The sequence below is a fragment of the Pipistrellus hanaki genome (genome assembly GCF_964339955.1).
Source record: "Pipistrellus hanaki genome assembly, chromosome: 4".
Taxonomy (NCBI): domain Eukaryota; kingdom Metazoa; phylum Chordata; class Mammalia; order Chiroptera; family Vespertilionidae; genus Pipistrellus; species Pipistrellus hanaki.
In genome coordinates this window covers 59,466,241-59,492,801 of record NC_140506.1, presented here as the reverse complement: position 1 = coordinate 59,492,801, position 26,561 = coordinate 59,466,241, and the positions used below count along the sequence as shown (strand labels likewise).

At 42.4% G+C, this 26,561-nt stretch overlaps 1 pseudogene across 1 annotated transcript; it reads left to right on the top strand.

The window, feature by feature from the left end:
- The first annotated feature begins 3,864 nt into the window (after positions 1-3,864).
- Positions 3,865-4,343, top strand: LOC311621792 (ragulator complex protein LAMTOR5-like; annotated as a pseudogene). The gene is made up of 2 exons: positions 3,865-4,059; positions 4,263-4,343. The product of its transcript is annotated as a ragulator complex protein LAMTOR5-like (transcript).
- The last annotated feature ends 22,218 nt before the right edge of the window (positions 4,344-26,561 follow it).

The following is a 26,561-nucleotide window of genomic DNA, read 5'->3' as shown; positions in this document are numbered from 1 at the left end:
ACTTGGACCTCTTCAAATGGGAGGACCATCCACAGAGCAACCAAAACAGTAAGTAAAGACCTGAGGCCTCTCCAGGGAGTTCATCAGTGGCTACAGTCACAGAGCCTACCCAGGTCACAGTGTCTACCAATCACAGCCCACCCACCACCACCACGTGGACACCAGTCACTTCTGCCTGGACATCCTGGAGGACAAGTGGTCACTCCTGTGTTATGTCAGAACCATCCTGCTCTCCATGCAGGGCCTGCTGAGAACCCAACATCAATAGCCCTTTGAACACACATGCTGCTAAGTTCTGGAAACACACAACCTTTGAGAACTTGCAATGAAACTATTCAAAGCAGGTCTCCCTCCAAGAGCCCTAACTGGCTGTCTAGCCTGTCTCCTCGAGTTGTCTTTATTTTCTCCTCAGATGGTCTCTCCTTTCTTTGGTTTCTGTATAGAAAATTAAGTTTCTGTTTGAGCCTTTGTGATGAATATTTAAATAAATACATATAGGTGTTTTTTTACAACAACAAAAAAAGTAATATAATGAAGTAGAAGACTAAAAACTTAGTAATAATTACCTGCAAGCCAGCAAAGAAAAGAAAATGGAGGGGGTACAGAATACTTGATTAATTCAACCAAAATATTTTTTTTTAAAGAAAAGAAAGCAAAAGTGTCTTTAAGAATCTAAAAGAAGTCATGAGTGAGAGATGTACACAGTGAACTGCAGCACCTTAGCTCCCTTCTCAGATATAAACCACCCCCACTCTTTCCAGAGCTATTCTCTTCAGGTACAATCTTTGAGACTAGATAGTTAAATATCTCTTGAAAATCTGCCTCCGGGTTTTGAACAGGCAATAGAATTCTAGAGCATACCATTATTTGTTGAATCTATCCTCCTGATGGAAATTTGGGTTACTCCTCAGTTTTTCCTACTACATACAACTGCCATAAGCATCCTTGTGCATTTGGCTGGTCCATCGTTGTTTCATTTGTAGACCAGACTCCTGGAAGTCAAACTGCTGGGTCAGAGCACGTGGAGAGGGAGGAATGTCACATAGAGACCAGCATTAGAAATAGTCCCTGAGGGTTTTTTACCTCGTAATCTTGCCTAACAAAATCACTGGGACTTTCCCAGGGATGGTTTAGAAGAGACAAGAATGGGAAACTGACTTTGGAGAACTTCAGGTTAAAAAAAAAAGTGTAAACTCAAAATAGATGAAAAGGACAGAGCTCTCATAGGCTTCACAAATAAGGAAATGGAGGAAAACAGAAAAACTTGCAAGCCTAGTCCCATGTTGCTGGGAATCAAGGGTAACATTTATATTTTGTGAGATTCACTATAACTGGTGATTTCTTTTTTAAGAATATATTTTTATTGATTTCAGAGAGAAAAGGAAAAGGAGAGAAAGATAGAAACATCAGTGATGAGAGAGAATCATTGATCGGCTGCCTCCTGCATGCCCCACACTGGGGATTAAGCCTGCAACCAGCATGTGCCCTGACCGAGAATAGAACCGTGACCTCCTAGTTCATAAATCAAGGCTCAACCACTGAGCCATGCCAGCTGGGTGGTTTCACCACTATGTTATTTTAGCTGACCCTGTATGCTTCTGTGTAGTTACCAGCTGTGAAAACTCTTTGGAAGCTTGTGTTGTGACTAGAGAGACAGGGGTAAGAGAGGGAGGAGAGCTGGGGAGCATGTGCCTATGTCAAGGAGGGCAGCCTAGTGAGGTAAGAATCCAGGAGCTAGAGGAAGCAAAGTGGATGGGAGTTCAGGAAGGAGGCTGGGCCAATGGGGAGCTGCACGGAACTAGAAAAACCAATCTTCAATTTCTCCAACCAGTATTTATTGAGGACCTACCAAACTACATGCCCAACACTCTTTTAGGTGTGGAAGACAGAATTGTGAATAAAGCAGACAAAAACCTCCCTTTCATGAAGCTAATATTGTGTTTTGGAGTGCAGAGTGGTGAAAGAAAAAGATTAATGAGCACATTTTATAATCTGTTAAATAATCATAAGAGCTTGGGAAAAAATGAGAGAAGATGGCAATTTTAGATGGGGTGTTCAGGGATGGCCTCACTGAGAAAGTGCCAGTTGAGTCAAGACCAGAAGGAAGCCAGTGGGTGGGCCACGTGATCATAGGTGACACAACCAGGCAGAAAACTTAAGCACAAAGGCCCTGAGGCGAGAGCGTGGCAGGAGCTATGGAACCGGGAAGAAGGCCGTGTGGCTGGGGCAACCAGGAAGGAGAGAACTGCGGATGGAGCTGAGCTGACACTAACCTGCTTCTCTGAATCCAAACTGGTTTTTACTCACACACGCCCTGCAGAGATTTTGCTGCCATTCGGTTTCAGCTCAGCTGGCCTGGCAGCACAATTTCTAGTAGGAATACGCCTCTTTTCCTGGAACAAACACACTGTCGAGTCCACTACAAAGAGACTTGATATGTGTCAAGACCCAACATTTTATTTTTATCTTTTAATAATGTTTTACTTTCAATTACAGTTGATATACAATATTATACTAGTTTCAAGTATAGTGATTAGACATTTACATAACTTACATGGTAATCACTGTAATAAGGCTAGTACCTATCTAACACCATACATAGTTATTAAAATATTATTGGCTATATCGCTATGTTGTATTTCACATGCCTGTGACTATTTTTATAACTGGAAACATTATCAAATAGGAGAGTTTTGATATATCTCCATTCTTTGCCAACCCAGATGATACCTCAGCTCTTGCAACCTGGCACTTCCATCCCGCATGCCCTTCAACCTCACTCCACTGGCTTGCACAAAAGAGAAAAAATATATATTTTTCTTTTATCTTCTAAGGTTCTCTGGAGGGGCCCTGTGAGATCAGATTGACAAAAGACAGATCAAGAGAAAAACAAACATGTTTATTAACATGCACAGTATATGTATATATATATATACTATAGTACAGGAAGTAGAAAGACTTGAGTAACCACAAGGATGCTTAGAATTCTTAGGCTTATTAGCATCTTAACAAAAGAACAATTCATTTGTAGAGAAGTGACAAGACAAGGGAAAGGGTTGTCAGCTTTCAGGAACAACAAACTGTGAGACGGTAACTTTATAGAAAAAACTCATAGGATAAAGATTGCTTATGCAGGTCCATCCTGGTGCCCACTTTTTATCTTCCTCATGGCCATGAACCTCTCCCGGAAGAGGAGACTTATGGCAGTTCCCATTTTCAGAAGTTTCTGCTTTTAGTCAGATAGCAGAAGATCTAGGAAGATGTCTTTCTGAATCTGTTGATTTTCATTTGCCTCCAGGTCAAAATAATCCTAATGCCAAGTGGCATATTATACTGGCAGGATGGGAACCAGCAACCTGCTGCTCTGTCACTGTGCCGTTATCAATTTCATACTCTCGCCTCTCAGACTCGGGTACTAGCTCCCCTTAACTTGGTAATTCTTGCTGATTCTGCTCTAAGCTTAACAAGCTTGAGAGGCCGGGCCTATGGTGATTTATACACTGACAACTTATTAAATGTTCCCTAGCATTTCTGTTCTTTCACCCAGAAGCTCTTTTAGGTCTTTCCCCATGAAAATTTAATTGGCTGTTAGACTCAAAGTAACAAGCATGAAGGTAGAGGAAGGTCATCCAAAATGTTCCTGGATGGGGAAGGGTGGGGGGGAAATAAACTTATTTAAATTGTCTCTGCCTTTCTCCTCAAGTCATTAAATTAGGAAAAAGAGCTTTTGGTGTTAGCAAAAATAATACCTAAATCCTTGGTGATTTTTAATGTTAAGACATAGACATTTGGGAGTGCTGGAGGCCTATGGGGGAGAAGAGAGCAATGCACTGTGGGGTCCTGGGCAGGGGGGATGGCTGGCACATGGAGGTGACCTTGGAGTAGCCCTGGGAAGATGCAGTGGAGAATCCATCCATTGTTGGTGTCCTGCGCACAGATTCACAAGGACTTAACCTGGGCTGCTATGGGACACTCTCAGATGAGCTTGCTGAGGTGAAATCTGTTCTAACCGAGCAAGTAGCTACGCTAACCTCAGACCCCACGGATACTCCTGTGGTTGTCTAGAATTAGATAATGGGGAGCCTGGCCCAGCAGCTCAGTTGATTAGAGCATAGTCTTCATACACCAAGGTTGCAGGTTTGACCTCCAGTCAGGGCACATACAAGAATCAACCTATGGATGCATAAATGCATGGAACAACAAATCGGTGTTTCTTTCTCTCCACCTTCCTCTCTCTCTAAAAGCAATCAATCAATCAATAAAAATTAATGTCAGATAATGGAAATATTGCAATCCGTAAGCATAATGGTGTCACAGTGGCAGTGCACAAAACGGCCTCTTAACATCTCACAGGAGCCGGTCAGAGGGACTGGATCCTACTTATTGTTATTTACCTTACAGACTATTAAAGTCTCAACAGTTAGACCATTTATTTGATGTGCAAGGGAACTTTTATATTAATTTTAGAGTAAGCTGCTTTTTTACTCTATCAACTAGCTTATAAAAGTATTAGTGAGAAGGGATCACATTTTGAGGCAGCAGATCCAGGTCACTTTGTATATAAAATTTTGTTAGGTTCAATAAACATTGACATAGACATTTGGGGGGAAAAAGACATAGACATTTGGGGAAAGAACATTCTTTTCTCTCTTGTTATGGAGAAACAGAAATTTTCCAATTATCATAGTGAGGAAAGAAAGCTGTTTCAATCAAGTTCTCACAAGTGGTTCGTTGCTCAGACTTTTAATTCATTTAATCCAACATGTTTATTAAGGCTCACTTAGCCAAAATGTCCCAAAGTGAAACTCACTGGAACAAGATAAATGTAAAGTTTTCCATCCATGATGACATTTCTCCTGTCCTTCCTAAACTGCGTGGAGACTATTCCAGGCTTTCCTGGAACCTAAGCTAGAAAGCTGTTTAGACAGAGATATTGATCAGAACATGAAACATTATGGAGGAGGCCTTTTCTTTCTCTTCCCTCATCTTCCAGGTCTGCTAGCTTATAAATTAATTGGGCAAGTAATATATAAAAGCATAAAAGTTTATAAAACATGCATACTATATAATGACATAAGACAATATAACAGATACCACAAAATTAAATATACATCTGCCTAATGCATGATACTGTACATTCCTAGGAGGGGAGAGATCTTTGTGGGATTTTTATCATTTTAAAACCAGTACATGAAAAGAAGAGCATACCTTCCAGAACCCTGCTACATGTCCCCTCTTCCTTATAATGAAGAGTGGAGCTCCTGAGTCAGAGGGTAAAATAGCATGCAGCTCAACGATAGGTGGAGATGAGGAGTAATATTTTAGTAATCATTATGAACAAGCTATGAAAAGTGGTTAATCGTCTATAAACTCCACATTGGGCAAGTCCAGAAGGATAAAGAAGAACCCACAGCTACTTGGGGTATACAGAGAAGTAAGGAAGAGAAAGTAGGAACAAGTGGGACATGGAGAAAGGGGGAAACACTGCTAAGATAAAACAGAGGAAAAAGGCAATCAGAGGCACTGAAAAGCTGAATGGAGTAACAGGGAAGAGGATTGTGTGCAAAACTGTCTCTTAAGGGCAGCATTCCCCTAAGACCTAGAAAAGAAGTTCCCCTGTGCTGAGCCCTGTGCTTCAGAGCGTCCCCAATCTTCCTCTCCTCCACCCACAGCCCAGCTCACAGAGACAGGGCCAAGGTATTGTGTCCACCAATAGGCTGTGCTTCCCCTTTCATACAATTCGTGAGGTGCAGGAACTCGGGAACCCTACCCCCGTGGTCCTAATTCCAGTTCCAGGTCCTGCGTGGGCCCCTTCCCCGGTCCAGCTCTCTGAGAGACCACCACTCTCTAGAAATCTCAGCCAAGGGACAGCCAAGGGACTACTACATTGTGAGTGGATAGAGCTGGAACCTCCTGGCTGGCACGTCTGTCTACTTTCACATGACGCCCTGTCTTAGGACAATGTCAGATATAGAAAGATAAGGAGAACAGACTGCCTTGGGCTACATTGGACCATAGGGCAGAGGGGATGTAAAAGCCTGGTTCGGGTTCCAGCTTCAGGTTCATTTGAGAAACTTAAAGGGGAAATGTTAGTGAGGGTAAGGGTGTTGGCAGCAATTTGCATTGAAGTAATTTGAATAAAACTAGGCAGGTGCAGAAAAATCTTGAAGCTGCACTTTGAATCTCACAAATTAGCTGGTAGTGGGGCAAAGGTGGAGGTAGTAGGTGAGCAAACAGTGCATCCTTAGGAGGGATAGAGGGTCTCTCCAGCAGAAAGAGGAAGAGAAAGTCAGGGAGGATATAGGAGTGAGAATTGGCTGTCCAGCAAGTAAAAGAGAAATCTCTTGCCCTCTTTTCTTCCTGCTGCAGCCCAGGAGCCACTCCAATGAATCTTCCAGAAGGAATCACTGTCTTTGGCGAACTTAAATTAATTTGGAATTGAACTATCCACAGTTATTTGTTATAATTGTCACTTGACACATAGTTTTGAACTTTTTACTGTGAATGTATATTTGGCAATCTAGGACATATAACATATTTATTTAAACGTACGTTAGTTTGTTTTATAACTTTTAAGAATTAAGACATGTGGTGCATAGGCCTCCATTTACACTCTTGCCTGGACCATATGAACACAAAATGATAGTGGCCTGTGATTCTCATCTGTGAGAAGTCAACTGTACATCTGTGACCGTCCATGATTGCCAGGAACTGGGCTTTATTTACATCATTTTATATAAAACGCCTAACAACGTTATGAGATTGAGGAGACAGCTGAACAAACTGAGAGCCAAAAAGGTTAAAATGTTTGGCCAGGGTCACACAACTAATAAGCCAGGACCTGTAACTCCAACAAAATTCTTTTCAACCACAAAGCCTTTTCTTTCCAGCAGACGATGCCTCACTTTAATCCAGGGCTGATGGGGGTGCGATGGCAGTGTAGTTGCTTTTGATTTTATTTTCATTTAGTATGGAGGAAAACGAACTAACAGCTATCTTCTAATCCAAATAGAGTGTTTCCTTAGAGAGACCAAAACTCCACAAGCTTATCTTTCCCAGATGCCTCATAATAGTAACCAGACCCCTCCCAAAGGTCCCAAGGCGCTTCTTTGGAAACACAGTTTGGCTCCTGGGAAGACCAGCAGATAATTGTTCAAGAAACTGTTTCCAACTCTGAGATAAAATGAAAGAAGGGGGATTACTGGAATAGTGGGTGTGCTCTGAAGTCACAGGTGCATGTTGCATGTGGGGGGATGTGTGTGCATGTGTGTATGTGTGCGCGTGCACGTGTGTGTGTGTGTGTGTGTGTGTGTGTGTGCGTGTGTGTGCGAGAGAGAGAGAGAGAGAGAGAGAGAGAGAGAGAGAGAGAGAGACAGAGAGAGACAGAGAGAGAGAGACTGTTTGAAAATAACCTGCAATAGCCAAGTATGTGATTCATATTTCTGTATGAATAACTGACCAATTCCTTTTGCTGATAAAGATCAGAGCCCTTTACCAGTTTTGTTCTCCATATTTTAAAAGTAGCTTCTATTTTTGGATCCACTGCAAATATAACTGTCAAGCAAATGAACACATCTCCCTATTACTTTTATTATCTCTCAAAATCGTGTTCCTGAGCATGTTACTCCCCACTTTAAAATGCTTCAGTGGCTCCAACTGCCCATTAGGTCAAATCTCAGCTCTTTAGCACAATATCCAAGGCCTTTTAATATTTGAATCAAGCCAATTATTTCCGCTTCAGATGTTGCCATTCCCTGCATATACTATCTTTTTAAAATATGGCAAAATGCAGGCCATTCCTCAAACAGGCCTGACCACCTGATAGTATATCCAGAGGCTATGCTGAGCCCCTTGCTTCTTTACTCTGCCTCCTGAAATTGTATTTATCCTTCAAGATCCATGAGAGAATAGCCTTTACCTGAAAGCTACCCCAACTATGTCCTAGACAAGTGATTCCCAATGTTTTATAATGCAGACATTATTACTATTAAAAAATTAGGGAGTCCTAATATAGCATTGTCCATTTTTTACCTTGCCAAGTAAGACCCCACACACATACATATATATACATACACACACACATACATATACATATATACATACATAGGTATGTATATATATGTATGTGTATATATATGTTCATTAGGTAATGAACAATATAGCCCAACATATATATATGTTCATTAGGGCTATCATATATTGTTCATTACCTAAAGCAGTGGTTGGCAAATTCAAACCAAAAAGTTAAAACCAAAAGAAAAGGAAGAATATTATCTCAGAATACATGATCGTTTTAAATTTCGTGAATTTGGTTTTATTCACTTATTAAGTTGTTCTAGAAATTTTCTCATTTTATCAGAGAAAACAAAAAGTAATCATGGACTTGCATCTGGGAACCACTGTGCTAGACTGCAGATGGAATTGATTGTTCTATCAATTGTCTTCTATCGCTTTGTATAGATTTGCTATATTGAACTTTAATTATTTTACTGGATCTCTCCCACCTTCTTCTTGCTTTTTGAATTTTTGAATATAGAGATGATGATGATGAAGCTCTATATTCCAAGCATTTGGTACATAATAGGTGCCCAATAAATTAATTTTAATGCAAATGACTCTGCATGTAAAAGGAATGCCAAGGAAAACCGTTCCCAGGTGAAAACGGTCCTTATCATTCTATAAGAGAGCATAGCTCCATGTCTGTATGTTTTTCACCATTAGTTCCTGTACCACTAACTGTCATCTACCAAGGTCTTCTTATACCAGGCTCTGCTAGAAACAATGTGTTAGAGTGCCACATGTGTCAAACACAAGGCCCGCGGGCCAAATCCAGCCCGCCAGGCCTTGCAATGTGGCCCGCACCGCGCTGTCATCACTGCACTCCGCTGTCAGTTTATGACATTGTCAGTTTATGACTGTTCAGTAAACCATTCGGCCCGCGATTTAGGCTGGATTTTAGATTTTGGCCCCTTCTCTGATTGAGTTCGACACCCCTATGTTAGACAAAGCTCCTCTCTTCTTTGTTATAATCATCCTCTCTTTCATTTTCATCTTTTAAAAGTATCCTCTTCCTCACTCTGGGGCCTTGAAGGGATTTTTAAAAATGAGAATTTCATCTGCTTTATGAGGCTATTAGTTAAGATGCTTTAGGTCCATGGTTGGCAAACCGCAGCTCGCAAGCCACATGCGGCTCTTTGGCCCCTTGAGTGTGGCTCTTCCACAAAATACCACGGCCTGGGCGAGTCTATGTTAAAGAAGTGGTGTTAGAAGAAGTTTAAGTTTAAAAAATTTGGCTCTCAAAAGAAATTTCAATCGTTGTACTGTTGATATTTGGCTCTGTTGACTAATGAGTTTGCCAACCACTGCTTTAGGTTATGAACAACATAGCCCAATTCAAACCAGATTAGATAAAAGGTAATTTATTAATTCACATAACTAAGAAGTTGCTTGGGTAAAGCTTGCTTCAACAGTTCACTGGTGTCACCTTGGACCTGATCTCTTCCTCTCTTGCCACTGCCTTCAGCATGGTTTTCTTCCCCCAGGGCTGGCCCCATCTGCAGTCCTGAAAAAGACTGTTATCAGCAGCTCCACAGGCTGCATGCTTCTCCCTCCTCATCCTGCAGAAAATAAAATATAATTGTCCCTACATTCCCACAAATTTTGTCTCGTAATTCTAGTTTAGATGACCTGCTCACATCTGAACCGAGACCAGTGGAATAAAATTCACTGATTGTCTGGCTACAACCTCCTGTTCTAGCTCCAAAGCTATGGATAGAACAGCTTTCCATGAGACACATCCATTTCCACATGGCAGTCTGGGTTTGGGGGAAGAAATAAAGTGTTGGTAGCAAATGTCCAGGACAGTGAGTACAAGTAGTAATTTTCTGAAGACACAGGTATCCTCAAAAACCATAGGACTTAGAAAATATACTTATAAATATTTTTAAAAAAATATCTTCCTCAAGATAAAACGATGCCCTTCCCAAAGTCTTGTCCCAACCCCACAAAAAGCAGCCACATTATTCTTTTTTTTTTAAACAAAGCAAATTTAAAGATGGTGTTTCTAAAAAGTTGGATGGTGATAAAGGAACTATTTAAGGAGCTGACCCAGAAAGTAAAGATTAATTTATTCTTGCAGGCTGAACTGTCGGGGCACTAGAGGAATCCAACTTCTAAAGAGGCCAAGACCTTCTGTGCCTGTGGCAATGAGATAGGAATGCAAGGCTAGTCACTTGGTTCTTCCACAGAAGCAGTAATTCACAGCCTCGAAGGCGGTGAGCTCTCCAAAGGATCCCATTTGAGGGACTGTATCCAACCAATCCACTCGGCTAAAATGGACAGGTTTTTAGAAGCTGTTTTAGGGGCAGCCTGCTTTTGCATAAAGAATTCAGATTGGCTGCCCATCTGGACTTCATTCCCTCGGGAAATACTTCAGATCTTGATCTATAATAAATCTAAGAAATGACTTAGGTTTATAATGGTAAACGGAATAGCAAAATTCAAATTGTATTTGTCACACAATTTTCAGTTAATTGAGATTTCAGCTCCAGTTAAATTTTTAATTACCCTTGAAATAAACTGATATAAAAATGACCCCAGTGGATTATGTTTTCCTGTATCCATGCCCATTGACTTACTTTGGCCAATGAGACATTAGAAAACATGATACAAGAAAGGCCTAAACATACTTGTCTATTAGGAACTCTTTCACCACCCTGTGGAAAAGCATAAACAGCTCCTTGGAGAATGTGAGAACATGCAGATGTCAACCATCCCAGCTACCCCGGACACCCCAGACAAAGCCAAATGCACACGTGAGCCATCACCATGGGGAGCAGAAATGCATTGCCCCAGCCCAAATTGCTAACCTATGGGATTATGAGCAAACAAATGGATGTCGTTTTGAGCCACTAAATCTTGAGTTATATTAACATACAAAAACTATAATTGGCACAACCCTCAGATCTTAGAGGGCCTACACCCCCAACCTACATAGCAAATGACCAATAAATGTCCACTGCTCTCTAATATTTAAATTCCAAGATGTTCCTGGAATTTAAAGAGGCAGTTTATTCTGGTGGCCAAAAGAAGACTTGGTGGAACCCCCAGAAACCTGGATCCTAGCATTGCTTCTGAATGACTGGCCCCATGATCACTGTCAAGTCCATTTTCTTAACACTCCATTTCCTCAAGCACAAAGCAGTGGAAACGATCTCTGTCCTCTCTGGGTGACAGCATTCATAGGAGCTAATTTCGGTAAAACTGCAGAGCGATTAGCTTTGTCTTCTACAGGAACTTACTGTAGACGCGCTTCTTTGCTTTTTTCCTGGATGTTCATAGCCTTGCCCTGCCCTCTACAACTTGGGTACATGACTATCATTTCTCTTCCTTAATCATCGCACAGAAAATCTACAAATCCAAGCCCAAAATGGTGGGTCCTCAGAAATGACAACATACTGGAGTACAATTAGATGTCTGCAGCTTTGCATATTCCAAGTAAGCAATTTAAAATGTCACAGAGTGAGCAATTCCTTGGTGCCTCATAAAAAGACTCCCCTTGATTCCCCCAGGCAACCCATTTGCAGAATTTGCTAGTAAATCAACATAATTTGTTTACCCTGAGACTGTGTTCAGCGGGGAAAACCTCCTTCAAAACTGCTGAAGCTGCTGCAATTACATAAAATTATTGCATCTCACAATAAGGAGCTTCCCTAGAATTGGTCATGCAAATGAGAGGCAATAATACATATTGAAAAGCAGTCTGTTCTTCCCAAGTTTGTTTAATTTCACCAGTGTTCCCATTGCTTCATGAACTCCCCAATGTCTACACTTCAGCAGATATTAGGGGTCCCAGAGTCGTCACACAGTTTGCTTGGGTGAATTTAAACACTGAGTATGTAATGCATGCCAAATATTTGCAGTATTTGAATGCCAATACACCATCACTGTGGAGTTTGAGGATAATTTTGAAAGAACTGACTGGCAGGTTTGTGCTTAAAAAATCTAACAGAAAGCCTGCAAGCAATCAGTAATATCAATTTCTCATAGTGGGCATCAATGAAAACAGCTCAGAGCTTGAAGTGAACCAATCTCCCTGAGAGAGAGAACTTCCTCAAGACAGCAGCAGACCCGCCCTTGGACCCTGTTGGTTTACAGATACGAACATAACTGGCCGAAGGGTGTCCCTGGAATTTAAAGAGGCGGTTTATTCTGGTGGCCAAAAGAAGACTCAGCGGAACCTCAGACACCTGGATCCTAGCATTGCTTTTGAATGACTGGCCCCATGATCACTGTCAAGTCCATTTTCTTAACACTTCATTTCCTCAGGCACAGAACAGTGGAAATGATCTCTGGGCTATCCTTTCACTCTAAAATAGTATGAATCTACCCAGCATAACTGTTTACTGTCACACAAAAGGTCGCTTGGAGTTATGACAAGGACAAGGCCTTGACACAGGTCAGGGGTTGAATCCCAGTTGTAAGGTATTACTATATGAATCTGTACAAGGTATGAGCCTTAGATTCTGCATCCATAACACAAATTTTTGGGAGCACTGAGTGGTTACCTGGTATAGAGTTATAATTAAAAAACTTAGCTCAGACCCCAGAATAATTAAGGCAACCCCAGGCAAAGATGTGAAATAAGTCAAGATTGCCAAGAGCCCCTCCTCCCAGCATTTCTTCTTTACCTTCAAACTTACACTCCTGCCTCAATGCTGCTTCCTTCTGGCAAACATGATAACCAAGCCACACTAAGATTATGGAGATACAATGTTTAAGCAGCATCAAACAGAAGCTAAGAGCACCACATCTATACTCAGACAGCTCTGGTTTCAAATCCTGGCTCCCTCCTTCACTAGTCATGTGACACAAGGCAAGTTAATCCCGCCAAGTCTGGAATGCTCCATTTATAAAATCGGGATAATATCTACCTATATGGAACTGATGTAAGGACTAAATGAGATGTTCATAACATGGTTAGTATTATGCTAGATACAGGTGAGCGCCTACCAAATGGTGGTGCTGATTACTATTGATTATCTTGTCCTATATGTATGGTTCATGTGTAGCTTGTAAATAAATAAAATTCTTCTACCCTTATACAGGAATTTGAACCACAGGCCTCTACTCGTGTTTAATTGGCATCTAAAAGTCCATTGCAGGCTTCCGTTCTATCTTTCACTTTGTTCTTTGAGCCCTGCATTCATGCCCCTTCCTCTTTGCAGCTTTCTGCTGGAAAATAGCAGCCCCTCCAGTCCTGCCTGCCTAGGAGTCCATCCTCATTACAGCACCACTAGTTCCTCTCATGCATTCCTCTGTCCACAGTCATGCAGCAATCTTTGAATGAGCACCTCCTATTTGCCGGTCTTGTTTATGAGCTGGACCACCTTTCAGCAGGTCCCTGCCAAATGGACAGAAGAGAGATATTTGAGAGACATTAAGGAGGCAACATGAGCAGGACTTGAAGATTGATAGATATGACAGATTGGGAGTGAAGTGTACTCCCTATAATTCCTCCCCAAGTTCTTTTAGAAATGCTGTATGAGTATGCTTTTGTATGAATATTCTCCTCTGCTAAGTATCATTATAAGGTAAATAATGCAACATCAGGAATATTAATGTATAAGAAATTTTTTTAACATCTGGAAGTACACACACACACACACACACACACACACACACATTTTCTTGGAAACAAATTTCCCACTAGCTGAAACTGGCAGAAACTGACTCAGTGAAAGGAAAATTCAAGTACTTCGATGACACATCTGCTTAATAATTTGGTTTAGTACTTTCGTAGCCTTTAAGAATAATTCATCATCTCAAAAATGTAGAGGATCTTCTTAAGAGCCAGAGCTATACTGGTGAAAAATGCAAAACAGAGCACTCAAATGTACTTTACTCTGAAGGAAAAAATAAAAAGCAAATGTTATTCTGAAACCACATAGTTGAGCCAATAAGTAGCTAAACTTACACTGCTCTGTAAAAAATAATGTGAAAAGCGGAAATTAGGAGGTGCTTTATTGCTTCCTCATAAGCAGATAAGGAAAAGTGTCAGGGCCCTGAGACCCAGGGAAGAAGAAATGAGGAAGGAGGCTCTCACACAGGAAGAGCAACAGCCTCCAGCAACTCCGTGGGAGTCGGAGCCAAGAGTATAGAGTGTCTGTAGCGGACCCATCTTACGCCTGCATGGACTCCAGGGAGCAAATCTATATACTATGCAGGTTTGTTTTCCTTTTGGGGAGTGTGATCCCCTCTCCCACTTTTCTCTGTGTTCCTGAAACTTAGTAAAGTCAGTGTAAAACCTGTGTCTGCTGAGGAGGGAACATTTAAAGGAAGGGGTCCATTCACACACAGGGTGAGGGAGAGCAGGCAAGCAGACATTTACTAGTATTTCTGATTTGCATCGCGTACAAGAAGCTTCTTTCCCGGGGAGTAAGTTGGTAGGGAGACCCACGCTACTTCCTTCCCAATGGGCATGCTCTGCTGTGCAGCATTCACCCCAAGGTGTATGTGTAAGGGTGAGAGCGTCGCAAATGTGAGACCTCACTTAGAGAAATAAATGTCTTGGCACTTTGGGAAAACCAACCACTTCAGAGGGGAGTGTTCTGCTCTAATAACAAAAATGAAAGCCCTGATGGTAGCTAATGATGTTATCGGTCTACTTTGCATTTAGACAGCCACAGGGAGCAAAGGAGCTTTAAAAAGTCTGAGAAAATGGAAATAATCCTCCTTTACTGTCAATGACACCCAGGTAGCTATTAAATATTCGGTGGTCAGATAAAAGGGTTGTCCCGATTTGGAATAAACAGGGCAGGAGGTGCTTTTAAAATCTCTTTTATAGAAATCTGTATTTTAAGCTTTCAATGACGTTGGATTTGTGCATTTATCTGGCAATCAGAGGTGACTTCTGTCAATCCCTCGCTGTAGTCACATTTCAATTAAAAATCCGGAGGAGTGTTCTTATCAGTCCCCCACATTCCTCGGAGTCCTCACAAAAGGTGCCTTCCCTGGAACAGGATTTGTATTTCCGTTTTCATTGGCTGCAGAAGTTATTCCAGCTTCATTTGGCTTTGCTCACCAACTTCCTTCTCAAAGGGAGAGATAAGGTTCCTGGTTCGCAGGAGACACTGTCTTCTTCCACCAAAGCAACCTCAGGAGCGCAGGATTACAGTTCACACAAACTCCAGGGAAACTGAGATTCATTGACGAACTATTTGTTGAAACGCATTTTTTTAGTAAGAACATTTAAATGTTGGCCTTTGGAAAGTTCACCCACCCAATGAATAGAAATAATCATTAATGGGAGTATGCATTTGTCCTATCATTAGAAAATGAACCCAGTGTCTGTAATGTCAGTCGTCAAAAAGGAATCAAAATATTTCCTATCTTTTCAAGGAAAGCTACTGCTAATGACACATTGTGGGGGGAGGGGCGGGTCTGTACCTCACAACTTCTAAAATATTGGTTAAGTTTTTAAATATTTAACACTAAAGGAGACACCATATACATCTATATTTACATTCATGGTACCTCTTATCCACATGGCATACCTATGTTCCAACACCCCTAGTGGATGCCTGAAACTGAACCTTATATACACTATGTGGTGTGTGTTTTTTCCTACATGTACATACACACAATAAAGTTTGATTTATAAATTAGGCACCATAAGAAATTAATAAAAATAACTAATAATAGAATAGAACAATTCTAACAATACACTTTACCAAATGTTATATAAATGCTTTTCAGGACATTATTAAGTAAAATAAATATTATTTGAGCACAAGCACTGGGATACCATGACAGTCGATCTGATCAACAAGTGTAGGGTAAGATGGTACGAGATTTCATCATGCTGCTCAGAATGGTGCACAATTTAAAACTTACGTTTTATTTCTGAAATTTAGGTTCAATGTTTTTAGACTGTTATTGACCATGGATAACTGAAACCGTAAATGAAGGGTCTACTGTACATGTTCACATGTAAATGAAGCTCTTTTTCTTTTAAAGATACCTAATACCCACTGTATCTAAATCAAAAGCATGGATTCAAAAGAATTATATTTTTTGCAAGGTTTTCATTAATATTAGAATTCATAAAACTTATTGAGTCTCAAGGCATGGAAATATCTTGATAATCATATTATCCAGCTTTAGTTTAATGTACAAGGACCTGGGGACCCAACAAGATCTCAAATGAGAGCAGAAGCCATAAACCCAAAAGAACCCTCAATAAAGAAGCTGTGCCTATGAATGGGAGGGTGTGCCTGTCAGAGAGGGAGGGTGTGAGGTCAGAGAAGGAGGGTGTGAGGTCAGAGAGGGAGGGTGTGAGGTCAGAGAGGGAGGGTATGAGGACAGAGAGGAAGGGTGTGCAGGTCAGAGAGGAAGGGTGTGAAAGGTCAGAGAGGGAGGGTGTGCAGGTCACAGAGGGAGGGTGTAAAAGGTCAGAGAGGGAGGGTATGCAGGTCAGAGAGGAAGGGTGTGCAGGGCAGAGAGGGAGGGTGTGCAGGTCAGAGAGGGAGGGTGTGAAAGGTCAGAGAGGGAGGGTGTGCAGACGGTACACGGGGCTTGTGATGATCACAACCTGATTTATGGGTGTGGTGGGACAGGAATAGGCAGAGAGAAAATGAAAAGTTGCTCTGGGCATGGAAAGGACCAGAAACATAAAATGCTTGATTCATGCTGGAGATGGGTTTGAGTGAGATTACAATATTAATTTTGCTGGAGTATCTGGCTGTGGACAGAAAATCGGTGTTCATTGTTATTAGCCTGGGTCCAATCCTCAGGCTGCTGTCCAGAAAGTGATTTATTGGAAATAAAGGTTGTTCTCATTGGCGATGACAGCGTCAGAAAATGGCCTTGGGTGCTGCTCTGGTCTGAACTCCGACAGCCTAGCTGACAGCCAGAAAGCTCGCTGCTCAGTGGCTCAGGGGCTGAGGGCACAGCCGCACAAAGGAACCAGCCCAGGCCGGGCAGGGAGCACATCCTCTCCGTCGTCCCTGGGCCCACAGCCCGCAGCCCTGGAGTCACCGAGTCTTGTTCAAATGCCTTCCTGCCAGAGTCAGGGGGCACCTTGCAGCAAACACCACAGCTGCTGCTCTTTGTGGGTCTGCTGATCGGCGGCTGGACCGTCAGCAAGCAAAGCGGACACTTTGGGGCCTGCCGCCTGCCACTGTGCCTGCCCTCCGCTTCCTGTCCACGCTCCCACGGGGCGGGACTCATAAAACAGACACACTGCAGAGCAGTTCCCCCTGGTTTTCCCAACAGAGCCACACTGCGTTTTACTCTTCATAATCCATCCTTGGGAGGCAAACGCTCCCCTCTGCTGAACTGCTGTTGGAAGTGCTGGAGTTCCCGGGCCAGAAGCATTTCCCAAGAAGAAATAATGCTCCTCCGTGGAAGGCATGTCGCCTCTCCTGATTCCAGAAGCACCTGCTTCCTTACTCCCAGGGCGGCCGTCCGGGCACCCACACCACTCTGTCCCTGAAACTGCCCCCGGGAACCTCAAAAGGAACCGGGAGGGGACCTGCCCTCCAGGGTGTGGCCAGACCGGGGGCCAGGGAGTGGAGAGTCTTCACCACCTCTTCCCTCTCCCTGAAGGCCTGCAGCCACCAGCAAACAGTACCCAAGTGCCCCCACTTCGAATGGCTGCAATTCCTGGCCCCCAAGTAAATGAATGCCAACTCGAGGAGCTAAGATCACCAGGGCTGTCACAGCCCCAGGACTGGAGTCCCCAAGACTCATCAGAAGCAACGCCATGAGATGAAGTGTCAGGAGCACTGCGGGCCCACTGGCCACCAGAGGCCAAAGAGCCGGCCTGTGGGAGGACGGGGCACAGGAGGCAAACCCCAGTGTGAGCTGGGTCTGCTGCCAGGAACTGCCCATTCCTTCAGGCAGCCCCCCCCCAAAAAAAATTTTTTTTTAAAGCATTTGTTTTCCTTCGTGAATTTATTTATTTGGGATGTCCTAAAGACGTTTAAGAAATCATACATATGTATATGTTAATAAATAGGTTTTGTTACAAAAAAATTATTTTAGCCCTGACCATTTGGCTCAATGGATAGAGCGGTGGCCTGTGGACTGAAGGGTCTCAGGTTCAATTCCAGGAAAGGGCATGTACTTTGTTGCAGGCACATCCCCAGTAGGGGGTGTGCAGAAGGCAGCTGATCGATGTTTCTTTCTCATCAATGTTTCTAACTTTCTATCCTTCTCCCTTTCTCTCTGTAAAAAAAAATCAATAAAATATATTTTAAAAATTTATGGAGCCTTTTGCTCCCAAACTCATTCAACATGTGTGTGCTGCCCCCTCCTCGTGGCACTCGCTGGACCTGGGTCTCGGGCGCTAAGCCTTCACAGGTTACCTTTCAGGTGCTGAGAGGGGCAGGGAGACAGACAGGAGAACAAGAACTTTATTTCAGAAGATACTCAGAGCCGTGAAGAAACAGACTTAGGTGATGTGACTAGGGAGCAATAGAGATTATACTGTTTTCCATTGCTGCCCTAACAAGTGGCCTCAAACGGAGTGGCCCACACCAAGTGTGTGGTCGCAGGTGGTGTGGGCCAGAAACCTGAGGCAGGCTCACTGGGCTGCGCGCCTCCCTGGAGGCTCCAGGAGGCCCCGTCCCCTGATCACGGGGTGCTGGCAGAACCCACTCCTTACAGGACAGTTCCCTTCCGTGTCCCTGCCAAGCCTCTCCCAGCTTCCAGGGGCACCTGCATGCCTTGGCTCGAGGTCCCTTCCTCCAGCCTCAGAGCCAACAACTCAGGTTGCCCTTCCCATGGCATCTCTGCCCCACCCTCCTGCCCTCATCCCACTTTCAAGAACCCCTGGTTACCTTGGCCCACCCGGCTGACCTGGGACACTCACCGTCTTACCCGTGTGCCTGATGCCACATGATACTCACAGGACTGGGCTGAGGCCTCTGCAGGGTGACTCCCCAACAGGCTCAGAAAAGGGCTTCCCAAGATCTCGTCATACATAAACGCATATAGCTGATGAGACAGAGCTGGCTATGTGGAGAACTGGGGGAGCCACTCCCAAAGGGACAGCAACTGCCCTCAAGGCAGAGAGCAGGGCAGCCTGGGTGCAGGGGAGAGCAGACAGGTGGATAAAGGGCCCTTGGGTGAGCTGAAAATGCTATCAGAACCATTAAGGCTTTTAGGCGGAGAGTGACATGATGTGATTTATATTTTTTAAAGATCACTCTGTGATTTGACATTTGAAATGATATTTGAGATGTGTCTGGAGAGCACAGGTAGGATTTCGACAGATGAAGAGGGTGAGAAATGTGTTTCAGGTACGGAGAGTGAGCACACGGCATCTCAGGGAGAGATGAAGCCTGGAGACGGGAGTGCACGCCCTCACAGGCCTGTGAGTCGGGGGGCAGGGCAGGAGGGATCAGGGACCATCCATGGAGGGGACAGGACAGGGGGTGTTAGAGACCTCTGGAGGATCAGGGCTACATTTAACAAACCCATAGCCAACATCATACTCAAACCCAAAAGTGTTTCCTTTAAGATCGGAAACAGGACAGGAATGTCTGCTTTCACCACTCTCATTCAACATAGTACCAGAAGTCCTAGCCACAGCAGTTAGACAACAAGAAGAAATAAAAGGCATCCAAATTGGAAAGGAAGAAGCAAAACTGTCCGTATTTGCAGATGACATGATACTGTATATAAAGAACCCTAAAGAGTCCACCAAAATGTTACTAGAACTGATAAATGAACTCAGTGAAGTAGCAAGATACAAAATAAGTATCCAGAAAGCAGTTGCATTTTTATATACCAATAATGAACTAGCCGAAAGGGAAACTAAGAGAACAATCCCATTTATAATTGCATCAAAAATAAAATAAAATACCTATTAATAAATTTAACCAAAGATGCAGAAGACCTGGCTGGGTCCCAGCGGCCATCGCAGGCACAGTGCCTACTCAAGGTACTCAAGAATGGGTGGTGATCAGAGGGAAGGAGTGTGTGCTTTTTAATTATCTGCAGATCACAGCTGCAGAAATGATACTTATGCTCTGTCAAAGGTGAGGGATGATTCATTTTCTCTGTGTACTTGGCAGAATGGTGCTCAGAATTATGGTAATAATAATACCTTGTCTTCAGATGCTCTCTCCTTTCAGGGATGGCTCCAATTTATCTTTTAGCATGGCCTCGAGAAGGGAAATAAACACCCTCCATTGGGCAGGAGGTTAATCGAAGATGAGAGACAGAAACAGACTCATCAGAAGTCCGCCACTTATTCAGTTTGAGAAGCATAAGGTGTTCATTCTTCTTTGACTGCTTGGTAAAATTCACCTGTGAAGCCATCTAGTCCAGGACTTTTGTTGGGAGTTTTTTTATTACTGCATCAATTTCACTAGTTATAATCTCTCTGTCCATATTCTCTGATTCTTCCTGATTCAGTTTTGGAAGATTGTATGAAAAAAATTATATATTTCACCTAGATTGCTAGTCAGTTAAATCTATCCACCTATTAAGACAAAGAAGTTAAAAATTTCCTTATAAAACTGAAATCTGATCTGTTGAGTTGGTCAATAAAGCTTATATCTATGATATTGCCATAGTTTGACTTTGATTAAATCAATGAGATACTAACTGCTTGAATTCCTCCTCCTGAAATGTGGAGAAACAGATTATCTTTTCCATTTGTACTCACAAGCCAACCTTTCCTTTCTAATTTCCCACGTAGCCTTGTTGCCCTCCTTGGGGTTTTTCCCAGCCAAGGCAAGGCTGTGGCAGCAGGTGCCAAGGAGTCCCTTTAGATTCCATTCTAAGGTAAGCACATGGAACCTCTCTGCATTACAAATACAAAAAGATGAAAGAATCACCTTTCCTCAACTTCCAGATTTGCCTTTTCATATTTAACAGGAGAGAATATATAACTGGAAGATCAAATAATTAATTAGCTCTTAATTTTTAGAAGTTTTTACACCAGCTTCTCAAAAATCATATTGAGATTCAGTCATATTAGAGTTAGCTGTTTCCATGCCACAGGACATGTACAGATGATGTTGTATCTGCCGCCTCTCACTCAAGTCCCATAGCCTGTTTTTTCAGTTATTCCTCATGAAGGTGCAGATTCTGAATCTTTGTAGGCGGCAGTCCAGATTTGTTTGCTCAGTGGGGATCTCATTCTATCACCGACTCAGTCTCATTAGACCTGGCATCTGTGAGGAGCACTGTCTTACTCACCCGCCAGGGTTTCTCTTGAGTGACAAGCCCCAAGAAGGACCTCTGAGGTCCTAGACCTCTACTGTGCTACCAGCATGTGCCACACAGCTGCTCTACTCAACAATAGGACATATTTTAAGATGTACATTTTAAAGCAAAGAAAAAAAAATCTAAGAAAAGCACCTGCAGCCCAGCCAGTGTGGCTCAGAGATTGAGCATCGACTTATGAAGCAGGAGGTCATGGTTTGATTCCTAGTCAAAGCACGTGCCGGGAAAAGGGGGGGCGAGGGGTGCAAGAGCAGCCGATAGACGATTCTCTCTCATCATTGAGGTTTCTATCTATCTCTCTCTCTCCCTCTCCCTTTCTCTCTAAAAACAATAAAAATGTATTTTAAAAGAAAAGAAAAGCACTGCCATCAGCTCTACCCCTTCTAGTGTATATATTTATAAGGGTTCATATAACAAAGCCAGGTTCCGAGAGAATTTGAATTGTGCAATGTCAGTAAAACTACATGGGAATCCATTTGAAGCAGTTTATCTTTTATTATTGTAATTCCATCCAAAAAATATTGATTAATGAGAACTTAGATGATTTCTCCTCTAATAGTTATCATCAGATAATACATTCAAGGGCTCCAGCCAAATGCTTCATTTCCAGTAACGCACAGAATCTTTATAACAGACTCTCAAACCTCATAGAAGAAAGAAAAAAAAAAACCTCAGAGGAAAGGTCGGGGAGGGTGTGGGAAAGGGGAAAAGAGGAGAGATTCAAAGGACTTGAATGCTTGTATATAAGCCTAACCAGTGGTCATGGACAACAGGGGTGTGGGGGCATACGTGGGGAGGGTTTTGGAGGGGGAAATAGGGGGATGAGGACAATTATGTGATAACATAATCAATAAAAAAATAAAAATAAAAGAGGAAAACAATACTCTGAGTTAGATACTATTTTCTTTTTCTTACAGATAAAGAAACAACCTCAGGAAGATGAACTGGCCAAGATCACATAGCGTAAAAAAGACAGTACAAGGACTCGAAGCCAGGAGGGACTCACCAGTTATCTGTGCTCTGACCACTGTTCTGTACTTCCTCCTGTCTTTTTCATTTCAGCATCTGTGCATGTGTTTACATAGTCAGTAGAGTTAGATTTATTAGAGCCTACCTGGCAAGAACCATTCTACCCAAAAATAATCTCATACTTCTCTCTCTCCCATAATGTTTTTTAAATAAACTGCCCCCCCAAAAAAGTCTGAAAATTAGTTCAGGAGGATTCCTAGGGTTGAAGAGCACGCATCTGCAGGCTTTGCTGATTCATATTCATCCACGTTTTACAAGGGCTGCCTCTCCTGTGTTTCACTGATAGCTGTTTTACAAGATCTTCATTAGCTCGTAATTATTCAGGCTTTTACATTAAGATTTCCTTGTGAAGACAGATGGGCTGCCTGCTTCTAAAGTTGGAATAATAAAAGGAACTGAGAATCCTACACCAGATCCTCCTCCATCCCCCGGTACCAATAAATCACGACATTAAATGTTCCTCTTCTGGAGCGTTATCAGAGAACACCCCCACCGTGGGCCAACATCTTATAAAATTCTGCAGGGAAGCAAGAGCCAAGAACAAGTGATGAGCATGCTAGTCCATTTTAATTAACCGGGAAATGTGTCTACCATGAAATGGTCGGTGTTGGAGAGTAGGAATTTTTGAGCATGCTTCCAGAGAGGCCGTGGACTATGCCCCAGATAGAGTTGTCAGTGCTGATACCAGGCAGGCCTTGAGATACGGTCACATGGCCCCTTCCCAGCACGTAGGCCTTCTTTCATAGATCACTCTCAGCTTTCTGAAGAACAGGATGACCCTGTGAACAACATGGTCGCCAATGGCATGACTCTGATGATGCTTGGGAAAAACTGTTTTGTCTTGGGTTACTTGTTCTGCAAAAACAGGGTGTGGTTAATGTGCTTGAAAAGTGGACTTGCAAAAAGGGTCGGGGCTGCTCTCTGGTCTCCCTGCGTGGAGAATGGCAGAGCAGTCGCCCAGCTAGTTGCTCGCCCGGCTGGCTAATGAAGGCTCTTTGCTTTTGCATCAGACTCGGCTCCCTGGTGGTCCTGGGGATCTTGAAATCTGGGCAAAACAGTCGGTGCCATCATTTGTAAAAGGAAGCCATTTACTTCAGTCTGAAGCTTCCTTGAGTCAGGCATCCACAGGGTAGTGAAGCTAGAATGCTTCTGAGATGGACAGAGGTTGGAGAAGGAGGGGATCTATCTGATGATGCAGAGGACAAGACGCCAACGTTACCTTGTTCGGGTAACGTTGTATATCTATGTATTGCTGTAAATACCCTTGAGCTTTATTCTGGGATATAGTTAAGTTTCTTGGTAGCCTTATGATCCTTTTGGCTCTGATACATTACAGGTGGCCCATCTAGAAGTGTGACTTTGAGCTGAACTGAATCCGATTGCAGACTAAGCATTTCTTTTAGTGCAGGTTGTGCTTGCTAATTATGTCTCTTCCCACAAAGAATTCTGAAAAACCTTTTTCCAAAATGAGACAAGTATTGATTAATATGTAATGGAGTTATTAGATTGCTACTATTCTTTAACTATTAAACAGCTAGGTAGTATAGCCTCGAGTTCTTTCCTTCAATTAGCCTTTATTCTTTCTCTCCTGCCACTTCCTTTATACATTTTAGGTTCCACAAGGGAGTCACTTTCAGCTAATATTAATTCTTTCAAAAATTGGAACTGAACTAAGCTGTTGCAATCAGCCTAGGTTTCAAATTATAGGATAGTATATGTTTGAATCTTTGTAATTAATATTGTTGGCATCATTCTGATTTGTGTACTATTTAGATGTAAAAAAAAAAATGTCAAAAACCACGAAACTCAGGCCAACCATCCAAATATGGTCTGGCTGCCATGACAAATCACAAACTTAGTGGCTTAAAACAAAGACATTCCCTCTTTCACAGTTTTGAAGGTCAGAAATCTGACACCAGGCGAACATGAGGATGTCAGCAGCTCCTTCTGGAGGCTCTGGGGAGAATCCACTCCTGCCTCTTCCAGCTGATGCTGGCTGCTGACACTCTTTGGCTTGTGGCCACACCTCTCCAATCTTCAAAGCAGCATCCTCAAATCTCTCTCTGCCTTGTCTCCATAACATCTTCTCCTCTGTGCCTGTGTAGTACAGTCATGTGCCACTTTATGACGAGTATATTTTCTAAGAAATGTGTTGTTAGGAGATTCAGTCGCTGTGCAAACATCATAGACTGTATTTGCACAAATTTAGATGATATAGTCTATTGCTCAGAGGCTACAAGCAACACGATATTAAATCAAATCAGGAGAAAATGTTGGAATCAAGAGATGCAGTAAATAGGAGATATCTGAGGCTGCTGCTGGTATAACACAGCAAACAGTTTTACAGCAAACTGTTTTTTAATAAGTAGAAAAAGTAAACTGTAAAATAATGATAAAGTATAGTGAAGCAAATACATAAACCAATCACATAGTTGTTTAGTATAATTATCAAGTACTATGTCCTATACATAATTGTGTGTGCCATACTTTCATATAACTGGCAGAGCAGTAGGTCTGCTTGCAGAAGGATCACCACAATCACATGAGTAATGCATTGTGCTATGAGGTGACAATGTCATTAGGCAATCATAATGTTATGAAACCCCTGTGATATATGCCACCTATCATTGACTAAAACATGGTTCTGTGGCACCTGATTGTATCTCTCTCTGCCTCCTCTTATATCAATACACGTGATGGCATTTTGGACCCACCTGGATGACCCAGGATTACCTCCCAACCTTGAGATCTTCACCGTAATCACATCTGCAATGACATTTTTCTCATATAAGATAACATTTACAGGTCCAAAGTTTAGGGCCTGATATCTTTGGAGACATTATTCAGTATACTGCATCTTCTCTGCAAAAGTTTAGATAAATTAAGATTATCCTGTAGGGTTCAAGTAATGGATGCTAACTAGAATCCCAAAGTAGCTAATGATATGCCAATTAAATAAATCAAAGTTGATTTTCTTCTGATCTCTGATGTAGGTCAGGGGATTAGAGGAACTGATTTCCTTGACTATATAGATAGAGCTCATCTTCCACAAGCAGCCTTGGTTCATGGCCCCCATGAGGCCATACTCTGCCTTTTGTCACCTTCCCAACCAAACAAAATCAACTTCATTAATGGGTATGACAAGCATTATGGAAGGCTGGCGAAGTGAGAGGGAGAGGAGAGGCATGGTAGAAAAAATTAGCACACACAACCAAATTTCACATTAAAAAAAAAAAAATCCCTCCTGAGACAATGCTTTCCTTCTCCTTCACATCTGCTCTGGTCACTAAACACTTCATCAGCCTTCTCTCCTCTATTATTCTAAAGTCCTCTCTATTGTCATAAGCAACTCAATTATTGCACCAACCTTGCAAATTTCAGTGGGCAAAACAGAATCCCTGCAGTTCCCTAAACCTACCCTTCTCTGAAAGTAATCTGACCAAAGGCTCTAAGCCCATGAGCACACCTTTGATGGCTTTTACCCCAGCTCCAGTGCTTTCCCAGCCTATTCACTCAACCAGCACAGCTCTCGCTAGAATGGAATCTGCTGCTGCTGAAATCCTAAGGATAAAATCCTGACAGTCAATGAATCATCGCACCACTCTTCACAGTCCTCAGTATCTTGCTCATTGAAGAAGAAAAAAAGAAAGAACTTTTTTGAAAACCTCCATACAAATGACAACCCTTCACAAAACTGAACCTTCTCTCAAAAAACTAATCCCCAGTAATCATGTTTGTAGTAAACACATTGTCTACTCAGGCTTTATGAGAGTTAAGAAGTTTTAAACATGTAAAACATTTTTTTTTCTGGAGATTTCCTTTCATCAGCTAGTAGGTTTCCAAGAGTTTTCACAAGTTCTTCCAATATGCCTGGCAAGGAACAGAATCTTGGAATCATCCCCTGGATCCAATTCTACATCTAGCTTATAATTATCAGGAAGGATTAATTTTTCCAATCAATATGTTAGTAGCTAGAAATCTATAAATGAAAAGGTTTTTCCCTTCTCGGTTGTACATGAGTCATTTCCCTCGGCTCTCATACACACTTTTTCTAAGAATAAATTAAATTAGCTGAAATCCAATATGTCTTCTAGGCACCACAGAGGTTATAAAAATGAGTGAGACCACCCCGGCCACCAGGAAGCATTCAGGAGGGAAGAGTGCAGATCGTTTAGCAGTTTGCCCAATATTGGCAAAAGCACAAGCACAGGAAGTTATTGCTAACAAACAGTTGTACTGGGACACTTTTTTTTATTACTTTGTTTCAGGACCAAACTGCAGCCCACACAGAT